The sequence below is a fragment of the Felis catus genome, chromosome A2 (assembly GCF_018350175.1).
Source record: "Felis catus isolate Fca126 chromosome A2, F.catus_Fca126_mat1.0, whole genome shotgun sequence".
NCBI lineage: Eukaryota > Metazoa > Chordata > Mammalia > Carnivora > Felidae > Felis > Felis catus.
In genome coordinates, this window is record NC_058369.1 from 12405875 (window position 1) to 12420329 (window position 14455).

The 14455-nt window shown below is 52.3% G+C and overlaps 1 protein-coding gene across 5 annotated transcripts in view; it reads right to left on the reverse strand.

Annotated features, from left to right (window-relative positions):
- MED26 (mediator complex subunit 26) overlaps window positions 1–14455 on the reverse strand; it is a 52830-nt gene that overhangs the window by 18924 nt on the left and 19451 nt on the right. The window contains exon 1 of one of the 5 annotated variants that reach the window (XM_023246880.2): window positions 3396–4616. The exons of the other annotated variants lie outside the window; for them this stretch is intronic. The gene's annotated coding sequence lies outside the window, so the exon portion shown is untranslated. Of the gene's footprint in view, window positions 1–3395; window positions 4617–14455 lie in introns of those variants that run through there. 5 annotated transcript variants of the gene reach the window in all.

The following is a 14455-nucleotide window of genomic DNA, read 5'->3' on the forward strand; positions in this document are numbered from 1 at the left end:
AGCAATTAAAAATATAAAGTACCCAAGGATACATCTGACAAAAGACATGAAAGCCTTCAACAGTGAAAAGTGCAAAATATGGCTGAGAAAAATTAAAAGAAGCATCAATAATCGGAGAGATACACACAGTTAATGGACTGGAAGAGTCAATAGTGTTAAGATGCCATTTCTCCCCCAAACTGATCTACACAGTCAATGCAATCCCAACCAAATTCCAGCAGGGTCTTTTAGAGAAACTGGTAAGTTGATTCTAAAACGTATATGGAATCACACAGGTCCTAGAATAGCCAAGAAATTGGGAAAAAGAGAAAATCAGAAGATTATAATTAAGACAATGTGGTACTAACAGTAAAGACAGACAAACAGACCAATGGGAACAGAACAGAATCCATTAACAGACCCACACATTCATGGTCAACTGATTCTTAACAAAGGTATTAAGACAATTCAATGGGGGAATGAATAATCTTTCAATTAACAGTGCTAGAATAATTGGATAGCCGTATGCAAACAACAAGTAAAAAATCCTTGACCTCTACCTCACAAGACATACAAACATTAACACAAGATAGATCATAAACCTAAATGTAAGAGTTAAAACTATAGAACATCTAGAAGAAAACACGGGAAGAAAATATCAGTGACCTTGGGCTTGGGAAGGACTAAAAATATAACAGAAAAAGCATAAAATTTAGAGAAAACATAAAGTGGATTTCATCAAAACTGAAAATCTTTGCTCTTCAAAACGTGACACTATTATGAAAAAAGGGGGGGGGGGGCAAGCCACAGACAGGTTGAAAATATATATGAATCACATAGCTAAGAATGGACTTGCATCTAGAATACATTTTAAAAGACCTCTTTCAACTCAATGAGTAGGCAAAGAACCCAATTCCAAAAAAAAAAAAAAAAAAAAAGGAAAAGTGGTTTGAATATTCAAATCTTTCATAGAAAAGACATGCATGGGAAATAAACACATGAAGAGATGCTCAGCATTATTAGTCATTAGGAAAATGCTTAAAACCATCACTACAAAACTATTAGAAGAGCTAACGTGAAAAAGGCTGACCACACCAAGTGCTGGCCAAGATGTGAAGTGACAGGAATTCTCATACACTGCTGGAAGTTATCATGTGGTATAATCACCTCGGAAGACATGTGGGCAGATTCTTAACCCGGAAGTCCATCAACACAGGGGTTAGGTAAGTGAACTGTACTATATCCATAGGATGAAGTAACGGATCTTGCTCAGTATTCAAAAAGCAACAAAAAAGAATGAACTCTTGACATAGAGTTTTCAGATGCATGAATCTGAAAATATGCTGAATGAAAGAAGAACCCAGACCAAAATAAAACAAAAAACAGCACATAGTGCATGATTTCACAAAATTCTAGGAAAGGCAAGCAAATTCTACAGTGACAGAAAGCAGATCAGCAGTTGCCTGGGACTGAGATAGACTAGAGGGAAGATTACAAAGGTGCAAAAAGAAACTTCTGGAAATGATGGATATGTTTATTACCCTGATTGTGGTGATAGTTTCTCAGAGGTATATAGGTCAAAATATATCAAATTACACACTGTCAACGTGCAGTTTACTATAGGTCAATTCTACTTCAATAAAGCTGTAAAACAACTGTGGAGGGAGATGATGCATGCAACAAGACGGGTGAAAAGAAGGGGCAGTAGGCAAACAGCAAGAACACTTTTTTGTTGCAGGGGAGGCATCAGCCCCCCCAGACCTCCCTGGGGGTGGAAGGCGGAGCTGCAAGTTCCTTCGCCCCTCACTAAGATGAAGGGGCTCACTCCTGGTCATCCCACCGGTATCATAAAGACAACAAATTCGATGTTGCATGTAACAAGGCTCCAGGAGGCACCAATAAACATCAGCTTTTCTTTCTGGGACATTCTACATGCCCCTACAAACACCTGTGCATCCAACACACTGTGAATCTGAACTGTGGCTTAAAATAGGTGATCTGTGGCTTAGAACAGGGCCCCAGCCCTCAGGGGGACACACTATGGCTGAAGCTCGGTGACAGCGTCTCATAGGTTGTGAAATCAAAGGCTTAGCAGCCACCAAAGGCTGAACTTAAGGACATGTGCCTTCTTCAGCCTGTCCTCACGGTTTTGCCATTCTTCAACTGGAGACCCAAGGGAGGGGGCCGCCTTCCCATGCTCACATGGAAGAAAGGCCATGGCCACGAACATCTACAGAAAATCTTTTTTTTTTTTTTTTTAATTTTGTTTTCTTTATTTTTGAGAGACACAGTGCGTGTGGGGGCGGGGCAGAGAGAGACAGAGACACAGACTCGGAAGCAGGCTCCAAAGCTCCGAGCTGTAGGCACAGAGCCCGACGCGGGGCCCAAACCCACGGACCGTGAGATCATGACCCGAGCCGAAGTCGGACGCTCAACCGACTGAGCCACCCAGGCGCCCCAACATCTACAGAAAATCTTAGGCGAACGACAGTCCGTCTGTTCTTCCCTAAACAGTGGCGTGAGCAACGACTGGTATCCATCCTCCTGACAAGAAAACAGCCTCTATATGTCTGAGGTTTCTTTTCCCTCCCACCTCTGCATGGTTTTCTCCAATGGGAACTAAGCTCCTGTGACCAAATGTGTCTGGAATCCTGACTCTCCCTGCAGACAGCTGAGCTAGACCCTTAGTTAGCACCGTCAAGTGTGACCTGGGGCTCAGCAGCAACAAGAAGGGTGAAAAGAAGGGGCAGCAGGCAAACAGTAGGAAGCACCGTCACCCAGGGTTTCTGCAAGAATTCTGCTTCAGCTCCAACAGGGACCAAGTAGCTTCTGTGGGCTGGGCCAATGACCGATTGCAACACCAGTGACATTTCGCAAGGGGAGGGGATACTTCCCAGGTTCCAGTCAACTGCTTCACATACCACTGCCTTGGAGGAACATACCTGGTTCAAAAGATAGCAGCTGTGAGAACATCACCAAACCCTCAGTTCTGAAAACAGTCAGTCAACTAAAATAAAAACTCACACACCTCACACTCAGCTGAACCTCGCCCAGGACTTGACCGGTCAGCCTGCACCAAGCTGGTGCTGCCTCTGCCACAGATGCCCACCCGTCCACACTCCACCTACCGCCAGGCTCCCGCAAGGAGAAAAGCACAAGTCCCCTGCCACAAGGCAAAAGGCACCACTGCCTGGGGGGGGGGGGGGGGGGGGGGGGGGAGGCAGAGGGAAAGCCAAGGCCAGAGCAAGAGGAGGCTGGCTATCCCCCGTCCCCTGAGGCTGTGGCGGCACAGACTTTGTTGCTCCTCCAGGCGAGCGTATTTGCTCAGCAGGACTCAAGGGCTTTGGGGAGAATCTTTCGTTTTCAATACAGTGGCCTGGAAGTTACCACAACCACAAATATTTTCTCCAACTTACCTTCTTGGCAACCCTGGAATTATTCCAAAGGGTTACATAAGGAAGGAGAAGAAGCCGTGTGAGGTTTCTGCAAAGCCAGACATAAAAGGAACAGAGAAACCAAACATCACAATCCACCACGGTGGCTTGGTGACAGCGGTGACAGCATCATCTGCTGGGTGGCGGCACTGCTTGCCATGGCGGATGAGTGGGAGGTTGCTGGTAAAGGATGAGGGCACAGGGCAGGGTCACGACAGCTCCCGAGGCCACATGCCACCAAGAGCCAAATCAACTGCTTCCTGCCAGCCTTCGCTGCTGGAGGCCTCACTGGGCCGGCGCGGACTCCCGCAGCACTTCCTGTCTTGCTCCAAACTACCTGCATCTCACAGCAGGGGAAGCGGCGGCCAAGCTGACCCTGAGGCCAGGAGCCCACCCCATGGCTGACAGGCGGAGGACAGAGCCCGCAGCGAGTCCCGTGGTCCCCTTTACCAAGGTCCAAGGACAGCAGGGTCCCGGCTGGACTCCGGGACAAGCCCTGCAGCGGCTTTTCCTGGTCTGAAGTGCACGCAGGCAAAGAACACTGAGGGGCACTGGGAACAAAGAGGATTTCACTATGCACCGTATTTCCTTTTACGTATCATTTGCTAACATCACTTCCTCAATATTTTAAACCTATTTTCTGACGTATTTTCTTGAGCCTGTTTTTCCCCTTTTCATCCTCACCATACAGTTGGGTAACCAAACACGTCGGCCACAGCAAAAACATGCAGGAGCGCAATTAGGGGAAGAGAGAGAAGGAGGGATTTGACTGCAACCTATGGTAACACCACAGAGGAGCTTACCTGCCACCACACCGAGCACCCAAACGAGCACCCAAACAGCTTTGCCTGGGCAACCTGTCAGCAGAGCTGAAGAGGGGCTGCCCGCTCTGCCTCCCCTGCTCTCTCTTCACAGCTCGTCCGGCACCCGCCCTGCGGCCTCATCTCCCTCCACCCAGAGCTCCTCAAGCCCCAGCCCCACATCCTTTCCTTCGGTCTCCACATCTCGTCTCGGAGCTTCCTGGACTTCCTGCACGGTCCCGCCTTACGCGCTTCGTATCTGCATTGCAAGCCCCGGTGTTCCATCCACACTCCAACCGCCCACCTGGAGGCTCTTCTTCCGCATCTCAGAGGCACTCGGGGTATCCACGGGCCACTGGGCACCCCCCCCCGCCCCCGCTCGTTGGACCCTGCTCCTGCAAGGCTTGTGTGCTGGGAGCAGGAGCACCCCTGGAAAGAGGCAAGCCCAACGCCCGCTAGCCCCCCTTACCCTCCCCTCTGGCAGGCACTGCGCCTCCAAATAAACCCACCCGCACTAACCCCTTAAGCGTGTGGTCTTTACACTCTCATTTCAACCCCCAGATATGGTGGGCCTGAGCCCACCTCTTTAGCCAACTGTGTCAGGTGCTTTGTCTGAGTGTGCCTGCATATGGCTCCGTAACTTTTTAAAATTTTTTTAACATTTATTTATTATTGAGAGACAGAGACAGACAGAGCATGAGCATGGGAAGGGCAGAGAGAGGGGGTGAGATACAGAATCCGAAGCAGGTTCCAGGCTCTGAGCTGTCAGCACAGAGCCCGACGTGGGGCTTGAACTCCCAAACCGTGAGATCAAGACCTGAGCCGAAGTTGGACGCTTTACCAACTGAGACACACAGGCGCCCCATGGCTCCATAACTTTTTATGCCCTGAGTCTCCTCGGTCCCTTTGGTTTTCCTCTCCTCTGAGAGCATCTTCTGAGCCACCACCTTTGTCACATGTGTGCCCTCTCGAACTCCCAAAAGCCCGAGAGATAGATACCAACATCATGGCTCAGGTCTGACCCCAAAGGCCAAACTCTGCAGCACCGTCTCCCCTGAGCCCCTTGCATTCCCGCTGACCTGAGCCACGGCAACGTTTCTGTGGGTGACTTTCTGGCACTTGTCCAGAAACAGTGACAACTACGTAGTTGAAATTGCATTACAGATGCTATTTTCTCTTTTCATTTAACTCTCACTTCCTCTTATTGCTACATAATCTTCATAATGATCATGTTTAACAGCTAAGTATTTCATCAATGCCTCATAATTTCCCTGACCTTCTCCAACTGCTGGACATTCCATCTCCTTCCAGGTTCTCTGATTGCAACCAATGTTGCAATGAACATCTTCAAACATACAACTTCCTTCTCTCATTTTTTTTTTCCTTAGGAATAAACCCCCGGTGTTAAAATTTGCTCCAAGGGTCCAAATACTTTAATGGCAACGGGTACGGCCGCAACTGTTTTTGATTCTCGGCTTACACAATGCAGTGACCCCTTTGCTAGGGAGGAGAAAGCAAAGTGTCCCAAAGAGGTGGGCCCACCTGCCGGGCAAAGCTGCACACAGGCTGTCAGGGCTGCTATCCTACTCTTGTCATCTATCCATCGACTCTGCACAAGTATGGCAGTGTGTCTCCAGATAGGGGTGCCAGCAGGGGAAGGAAAGGGGACCCAGGACAGACAATCCTCCAGGTTTGGCACTGAACCCACCTCCTTGCACAGACATACAGAGAGAAGAACTGGGCTCCGCCCACCCACTGCTCGGCTGCTGGGGAGACAGGCACATTATCAGTGAGACCGTCACCCTACCTAGTGGGGCTATGACACACCTGCATGGACACAACGGCAAAGGGCTGGGGATATTCCTGGAATGTGGGCTGGCCAGGAGGCTTGAAATGGAAGTAACTGGAGCAGATCTAGCCGCCTGCCATCACTCTCTTGCACCCCTCCAAAAAGGAATGGGGGTAGCAGGATCTGGGGTGGGATCTCTAGAGACTCATCTGGGTGTCTTGGGCAAAGTGAGGCCCTGAATGGGGGATGACAGCTTGCTGTCCCTTCCCGTCTGCCCACCTCTCGGCCGGTGACCGCTATGTGGCACAGCACACTACAACCCCAAACCTGAAAACCAGCCATAAACTGGGCCAACCTAAGGCAATGCAGACTCAAACTCCACAAGAGGACAGCAACCCCACCACGCAGTCTGCATCCTGTAAACCACGCAACAAGAGGATGGCCCGTTCGTGCTCACGTAATGGGGACATCAGAGGTAACAAATACCCCCGGGCCCATGAGGATGGCAAGCATGAGCCCCTGAGCACTCCATCAGGCATCACCCAGACAATTAAGTGTCTGGCTCTTTCTCCAGGAGCTCTGGGTATTTTTAGGACCTACGTACAGTGGGTGAGCCACAGCCTGGGATGACAACCCCAACCGCTGTTCCCAACTCTGTGCCCAGCACGACTGGCTTACAAACACAATCTCTATTCAAAGCAACCTCAAAGGCAAGTTTAATTCTCTTTTCACAGATGAAGAGACAGAGACCCTCACCCAAGGCCAGACCAGGTGAGCCAAGATCTGAACCCACACCTGTCCGACTCCAAATCTAAGGGCTCTGGTGCTGCTACCCTATATACTATATCCCGGTGTAACAAATTCTCCAACATTTCCACTTTTAAAAGTCCATTGTGGCAATCTATTTCTTTGCAAGCAAGAAGCTGACTTCCCCTTGTTGTTTAATGCCCATACATTTATGATGAGAAACTGGAAGCAACCAGCTAGGACAAACACGCATAGGCAAGCATTAGAACAAGCTCATTTTCAAAAACTGCCACTGGAAAACGCTGGAGAAAGGACACTGAAACTGCCTTCCCCGACTCTGTCCTCTCCAGTTCCCGCTTGCACACAGAGGTACCCAACTATGTGGGCGACTCGGTGCCTTGCAGCCACTATCCGTCCCATAGTCTTGCAGCATCACTGCATGGCCACTTTCTGAGGCTCTTTTTAAGCTGCCTCCTTGGGGCTCCCAGAGCCCAGGCCCGTCCCAGCCCCAGGCCAGTCCAAACACAAACTATCCCTTTGATCCAGGTCCCATGTGGGTTCTGGGGACACAAAGGTGAGGGGACCCAGCCTGCCTCATAGTCTTCATTACCTCAGCAGCACCTGCTGATAGCACACCCTGCACCATAACCCTGTTTTTCTCTCCCCCAACACAGCAAGTAGAATTCACAAAACTTGTTACCATTGAGAAGTCACATCAACAACTGACATCCTCTGCATACCCTGTGATGACTGCCAAACTGTGCAAGCTGCCGGCACTAGATAACGGTCCCAGTCTCCTGGGATATCCCAGACCTGGGCCCCTACCTTGCCACCCTGCTACCCTGTGACCCCACGGTCCACAGCTCCCAGGTCACCTGCAGCACCAATGATGAAGACAACCTCACTTCCGACACCAGCGTATCAGGCCTGCCACGCTACACTGATCACCTGTAATAAGCATTAGGACTAACTCTAAGGGAGAAAATGTGCTAAGATGACAGACATATCAGATCTAGTAAGTTCAGCAGTAGCTGGAAACTCAGACACTGTTAGTGAATAGAAGTAATGACTACAATAAACAAAACAGAAGTAATAAAAAATACAGTACACGGACCGGGAAAACAACTGATACCAAATCCCAGCTCCCACTCAAACCTCCAGAGCCCCACACACATCCCCAGAAAGCTCCTGGAGGGGGTCGGCACTCCCCTGGACCCTGAAGCAGGAAGAAGCCTTGTAGAAGAGACTGCTAGTCAGGCCAGGGCTCCTAGGGCACCTGAAGGCGTGTCCTTCACATTGTCCCCATTTCACTCCTGTCCTAAGCAATAGTAACTGGCCTTTGGGCAACGAGTTATATTTTTTCTAGTGCCATTACAATAGATGCACAGCTGTGAAAATAAAACATGTTCACCTCCAAACCCACAAAGCCTTTTCCCACGGTGGGCAACACTGATCCCCCCGCCCAGAGCCTTTGCTCTATTTACTGGCAGCCTCTTCAACTCACAGACGGGCTGGAGTCTCTGCCCCTCCAAAACAGATGCCACACATCTCACAAAAAGACCACAGATATGATGCAAAGTGTGTGCGGGCCCTGCCCGAAGCAGCAGAGTGGGACTGCAGCAGCGACGGGAGGGGAGAGCAGGACCACGTTTCAACTAAACACTAAAGTACTAAACACTACTTTTTCTGCCCCCTGAACCCCACAGTAAGGTGAGAGGAGCCAGAAAAAAAACCACTCACACACTGCTACAAACTCCTGACCAAGGGATCTTCTCACTTCTCCCTGCTTCTCTAAGACTTGGGTTGGGGCCTCCTCTCGGGGTGGCAGGCATTCATCTGATCCCCGCTCAGTGCCTGCTATATGCCAAATTCTGTGTGGGGGTGGGGTGGGGACTGTCCTCAAGCCCGCAGTGAGAGTCCCATCCTGGTGATGGAGACAGGCGAGTGTACCAGCAGGGCTCCAGTGAAGGCACTGCAGGGAGGGGAGAATGGGGGTACAGAGCCATAGGCATGCACAGACATGGAAGGGGGAGGTACAGGGGGACTGTGAGGCAAAAAGGAAGAGGCAGGCAGAGGCCTGCTGTGCCAGACATTGGTTTGGGAGGAGCTCCAAGCTCAGCCTGTCTTGTCGAATTTGGGGTGCTCTGGGGATGTGCGGTGGAGGGGGCTGAGCTGGGCTGGGGTTCCCAAAGCCCCTCCACATGCTGCTGGTACTGCCTCCCCCACCCGCACCAGCCTTGGGCTAGAACTGGGGTTCTGCTGTAGCACCCTGCTGTGGGGCAGGGCCAGCCGCTCTGGGTCTCGTCTGTGCCCTGGGACCCCACGCAGAAGTCTTTCCACCAAAAGGCACTAACCGCCACTTGCCACAGGGGCACGGGCTCTGCCTCTGCCTCCCTCTTGGCGTTAACACTGGGTTCCCACCAGGGTGAGTAAAAGAATAGGGAGATAAACCCCGCTTCCCCTTCACTGATCACCGACCAAGGCCCTTGGCTCCTGAAGTTGGATCTGGACTCAGAATCTTTTTTAATCTGGGTAGGTAAACCGCTGAGCACTGGGGTGCAGGGGGAGCCCAGCCCATCCTCTTCAGTAATACGCGGCAATCTCCCCCTCCCCTGACCTGAGTTCCTCTAACTGTATGTCTGCCAACAACACCCAAAGGGAGCCCGTGTCTGACGGTCTGACCAAGACTCTAAAACACACAAACACACAAAACCACACATGCGCCTCCCTCCCCCCACCCTGACCCAGAGGCCCTGTCATAAAGTCGCAGCCCTGCTTTCTAAGCCCCGATCGGCACCTCAGGCTCCTTTCTTCCAAGGCTGTCTTCTCACTGCAACTCTGATACTGCCCCCGCGTCAAGCAGGAGGAGGTCTCTGGGTCCGCCCCCCCCCCCAAGTCTGTCACTCCCAGTGATAAGCCTGCAGGCGCTGCTTGTTGTGGGAGCTTTGCCTGGAAGATGCACTATGAAGAACTGGGTTCTTTACAGCCTCAGTAAGGCCAATTAGGCACTACTCTATTAAAAAATTCTTTCTTTCTACACACACACACACACACACACACACACACACACACACACACACACACCAGAAAAAAGAAAGAGAATAAATTCTTACACACAGCTCTATAAATTATAGTCCAAGGGGGTCAGCCTCTATCTGCCCCTTTTTACAGGGAGGAAGTTAAGGCACAATGAGGTCACCTACTCTGCCTGAGGTCACACAGCTGGGTTTGGGGCCCAGGCAGCCTGGCAACCAAAAACTGGCTCTTCACCACATGCTCCACTGCCTCTCACAGAAATACACAGATAAAGCACAGCCGTGGCCTTGAAGGCGCTCCCGGTGTGGCTGGGCAGGCAGGCAGGCGGACGGGGCTGTGGGACGTGCAGGGTCTTCTGAGGCCTTCAAGGGGCAGGATGGAGGGTGTTTCTGAGGAGACCTTCAGGGTACACAGGAGTCCGTAGAACAGCCCAGAAAGGTGAGAACTCGGCAGGCTGAGAGCAAAGGGTCAGCAGCACACAGGAGCACAGGTACAGAGAACACTGGGCGGGGGGCGGGGGAGGGGCAGGTCACACAGTGGACCCCAGGCCATGCTCAGAGCAAGGAGTTACATGGTCAGATCAGACTACAGATTTTTGGACACAGCTGCCTGGTGGAGAACTCACAGCTGAGGCAGAGAGAAGATCTGCGGGCCTGGCCAGCCCCACAGAGTGAGATGGTGCCAAGCAGGACGGCGTGGATATGAGACAAAGGGGGACACGGAGGCAGGGAGGACCCAGGGGCTCAGGCCCTGGCTGAGGAGAGGGACGTGGGCAGGAGGGGATGGCCTGCAGCTGGATGCCAGGGAGCCACCACGTGTGTCTCTTAGCTCGCTCGCTTCCCAAGGTCCTGAGCGTGAACTTCCCACGGACCACCATGATTCACCCATCCTGAGATGCACCAACGTGTCACCAACCACTAAGAGACAAACGGTGCCTAATGGAAGACGAGGCCTGGCCCCAGAGACATTAAAATGTGACTGACAGGGACACCTCATTCCTCAGTCCTCGTACCCTGAGTGTTCAGAGGCGGGCAGAAGCACACGGTCTCCCTCACACCCAGCATGCTATCGGGGACCAGATGCTGTCCCCAGCCGTGCCCTCCCCTCAAGCATGTCTGAACAGATCCTAACCCTGGCATCCCCAGCTTCCCTGCCCCCACCGGGGCTGTGGCAGCAGCTGGCACACCTGAACGCCACATCTCCCAGCTCTAGCTCCCCCACCCCCAGCTCCACAGGCAACCTTTCCACACTCCATTCAGAAACCACTTGGGACCCCAGTGGGAGAAGCCTCAGCCCTTCCCTCCACCGGCATGCCTCTGCTCTTCTGCACAGAGCCACTGCACCCTGTCACCCAGGTGATGCTCACACAGCACTGTGGCTGACAAGCACTGCATATGCAATTGGATGGGGCAGCCAAAGGAGTGAAGGGGTGGGGCATGGAACCAGAACCTTCCACTCTAAGGTCATTAGCAAGTCACCTGTCTGGACCCTTGCTGTGTCTCTAAGGATGGCAATGCCTCTCCCGTGGGATTGGGTGAGAATCTGCCCCGCACACGGTCAAGTGCTAGCCAGCCAGGGGTCCCGATCTGTGCGATGGGAAACGCTGCAATCATCGCCTCCACGGGCTACCGCTAAAGCAGATGTGCTCAAGTGCTCAAGAGCTTTTCTGATCGCCAAAGTGACATTGGACGGGAGCCGCAAGACAGCCAGGTAACAGAGCCCAGCGGTCTTCCCGTGGATAAACAGCAGGACTCTAACACTGGCTGCTTCTGTGTGTCAGGGACAGACACGCCCCCCTGACTCAGCCCCGCAGGCCTCCTGGAGCCAATGCCAGCTCCATCCGCACTTGCCCTCTCACACCTAACCTCCGCTTGAGAGAAAGTGGGGGGAGGAATGGGAAGGTCTCTGGCCCAGTGAGGCTCCAAACGGTGCTCACAGGGACCTGTGGTTGCACAGGAAGCTGTCTCTCCCTGTTCCCCATCCTTCCAGCACAGATCTGAGCAGGGCTATGCAGGAGGCTGCCTGCCCTGCCCTGCCCTGCCCATAGGGGGTACCCATAGAAGTTGCCTCTCCATATCTGTCACTGTGAAAACCAGCACTCCACACTTTTTTTTTTTTTAATGTTTATTTATTTTTGAGAGAGACAGAGCGTGTGTGGGGAGGGGCAGAGAGAAAGGGAGACACAGAATCCGAAGCAGGCTCCAGGCTCTGAGCTGTCAGCACAGAGCCCGACGTGGGGCTCGAACTCACGGACCACGAGATCATGACCTGAGCCAAAGGTGGACACTTAACAGACTGAGCCACCCAGGTGCCCCAACCAGCACTCCACACTTTTACTGGCTGACAGACCTAGTGGAGACATGCACACAAATATTCAAAAAGCACTGTTTTATTAATAAAAACTCTGGGAGTCAGCTCCATGACAATGAAAGAGATACTATCACAGAATATTATGCTGCAGTTAAAGGAATAAATTCTACTCATATGTAACAAAGACAGAGCCAGGACATGCTGAGGGAAATGAGCTGGCTTCAAAATGACAGACTTGTGTGCCAGAATTTATTTAAAAGTCATGCACAGTGTTCTAGGATGTGTCTTTACACACAAAGAAGACGTACTCCAGACTCGAGACTGGTTCCCTCCAGAGTGACAGAGGAAAACTACATCAGTGACAGAGGCCAAAGGGGCCTTCGCTGTAGCTCAAACACTTACATTTTAAAAGAAGAATGTATTTATTGTTTGTCGTACGGACCGATCAGTGAAAAGGAGAGGGAGAGAACAGGGCAAAGGAGGGCCCAGGAGTGCAGGCCACACCTGGATGTGCAGGCTGGAGAGGGTGCCAAGGTTTGGGGGGGGGGGGGGGGAAGGGGGGGCGTCGTAAGTTGCCAGAGGCCGTTCTGCAGAGGGGACATTCTGGATCTACAGGGACTGCAAACAGGGACGTCAGCTTTCAAACAGAGACAGTGGGGTGTGGAAGGTGACCTGAGACCTGGTTTGCCAGAATGCACATTTAACACCTGTTGTCTTGTGTAACTTTTAATAGTGCCTCGTTCACTGTCAAAGTGTCCTGGTCTGGAGGTTGAGAAGTATAGTCGCCTTGGCCATGGGTACAGGGAAGGAATCACAGCCAGGCCTCCTGAACACCTCCGGAGGAGGCGGCACGGGAAACCCCACTGGCCTCTGCCAGCGCCCCTGTGCAGTCCAGTGAGAGCAGCAGCAGAAGGGACTGGCACAGGGCACCCCGACCAGGAGGTGGCACCTCCAAGCTGCCGAGGCACTCCAGGAGTGGGGTCTCCGTGCTGGTGCCGGTGGGCACTACCAGAAAAGTGAGAGGCTCAGAGGAGCGGTGGGCAGGGAGACACGGGTATGACAGGGGAAGGGGTCAGGTGGAAGATTCCCAGGGAGAAGAGGACCAGCCCAGATTCCGCAGCGCTGGGAGGGAAGGAGGGAAGGAGCTCATCCTGCAAACGCAAGGCCCTAGGAAGGAAACAGCGGAAGGCTTCACAGAGCTCTTAGTAACAAAGCACCTTGTCACATTGGTCTTCTCCTCCAACTCTTAGCAAATCTGTCACTCAACGGGGCCAGCTCTCCTCCTTCCTCACTCACCTCACTCACACACATACTTCTTCACTTCTGCCTCCCCGCAAAGAGATGGGCATCAGATCACTGGTCTGCCAGGCAGCTTGACAGAGTGAACCGGTGGCAGCACCTGACCCTTAGCGGATCACCAGCCTTTACAGGCCTGGGCGCGTGCACGTCTGGAGACTGCAGTGGACTGGCTTCTCAGGGGATGCTATTTCCCTCCTCCCTACAAGATCTGGGATGTGATGGCTTTGGGGCTGGGTCCCCAAAAGCACAAACACCTTCATCTAATTAGGAATGACACTAGTTTGCACGCTGGGCCAGTCCCATCTCACTGACCCGGCAGTGTGACTCTCCATAAAGCAGGGATACTGGGCCCTGTGGCCAGGAGGGGACAGGCCATTGAGCCTCTGGACTCTCCGAAGCTGTCTGGCCCTGTAAACAAGGCCCACACAATTGGCGCAAATTGCAATGGGTCTGGGTTTCATTCTTTCCTTTTTTTGAGGGAGTGGAAACAAACATGGCATTAGCTATGCTGAAACCCAGAGCAACTTATATGGCCCAGGGGTGAGGTTAGCACCTCACCTTGCTCTGGGAGGAGGAAGTAGCCGGAAGATGGAGCTGCTCATTTCCCACAAACGCTGAAAAGGAACGCGTGTCTCTAACATCAGGAAACCTTGGACGTGGGAGCCCAAACCCATCTGGACCACACACTGCCAACGGCTGCTGACAGCAGAGAACAGACACGAGCTCTCATTCAGCAGCTATCTATTTACGGGGAAAATAAAAATGCATTGCGCACGTGCTGAGGAGGAAGTCAGGGAGCGGACAGAGCTGTGGGGCTTCCACAGACAGGCGAACACGACAGTGTGAGTGTACCGAAAGCTATGAGGAAAACAAACATGCAGCGTGTTACAGGAAGGCTTCCTCTGACTGCTGGGCCAGGAGAGGGAGGTGGGCACCACAGCCCCAGAGAACCAGGACAGCAAAGGATCTGGAGCAGAGTTCTGGCCCTTCCCCACCTTCACTGCAGCTGGCTCACTGCATGCCCCTGAGGGGCTCTGGGCACAGCCTCTGAACCGAGAGAA